This window comes from Sphaeroforma arctica (assembly GCF_001186125.1).
Source record: "Sphaeroforma arctica JP610 unplaced genomic scaffold supercont1.369, whole genome shotgun sequence".
NCBI classification, from domain to species: domain Eukaryota; class Ichthyosporea; order Ichthyophonida; genus Sphaeroforma; species Sphaeroforma arctica.
This window is the reverse complement of record NW_014040189.1, coordinates 6,645-7,887: the sequence shown is the minus strand read 5'-3', so window position 1 is coordinate 7,887 and position 1,243 is coordinate 6,645.

Genomic DNA, 1,243 nt, shown 5'->3' with positions numbered 1-1,243 from the left:
TAGCTCTAATACGCGCACTAACAGCACACACACACATGCACACAGGCGCACACACGCACACACGCACACACACACAACACACACACACACACACACACACACACACACACAAACGCATACACACAAGCAACTTACAAAACAGATCGTCTTCCTCCTCGGTTGCCTTAGTATTATCCAAAGTAGTGGTAGTGGTAGTGGTAGTGGTAGGGGGAGAGGGAGAGGGAGAGGGTGTTGCATTGGATTAAAGTGTGGTAAGATTATCAGTGTTTAATCATCGTACGAGTGAGTGAGTGAACCACAGCCAGAATGCGCCGAGTGTAATACACCGGCGGGTGAACCTAAAACCTCCAAACCCTAAACCTTAAACCCTAATTGTGCGAGACTGAGACGCGAAACAGAATAGAACCCTAAACTCTGGAACCCTAAACCCTGAGGAGTTGTCATGGTCGCACATATACCACACACCGCTGCACCACTGTATGTCAACTACCTATGTTATGCACCAGACAGTAAGACGCATACACTCAAGGCATTGGCAGTACAACGAATGTCCTCAGTCTCCCTCAACTGCGTATATAGACCACCAGTATACGCTCAGTATACAAGCAGAGTACATACCACAAGTATATACGATATATACCACCAGTATATAAGATATACACCAACAGTATATAAGATATATACCAACAGTATATAAGATATGTACCTGAAGTATATAAGATATATACCACAAGTATATAAGATATATACCAACAGTATAAAAGATATGTACCTTAAGTATATAAGATATATACCACAAGTATATAAGATATATACCACAAGTATATAAGATATATACCAACAGTATATAAGATATGTACCTTCAGTATATAAGATATATACCACAAGTGCCCGCTCCTTTGCATGCAGAACGTACTAAGCATGACACCATGACCTTTTTCTCTCGCTTGTTTTGCTATCAACTATTAACTGTTGCTCAGGGACGTTGCAGTATACTCTATCTGTATCGCACCACACACAGCACATTGACACGCACAGACAGCCACAGCCCCTTTGCGAAATAGACAGATGTGCAGAGAGACAATGCTCTCAAAGTACGCAGGACAAGGACCAACAAGGCCAGACTACTACGACGCCTGCAAGTGGTGTAGACAGAAGGCATAGACATGTACAAAACAACGTGTGGCTACACACCCACACACACACACACGCACGCACACACGCACATATGTATATACATATA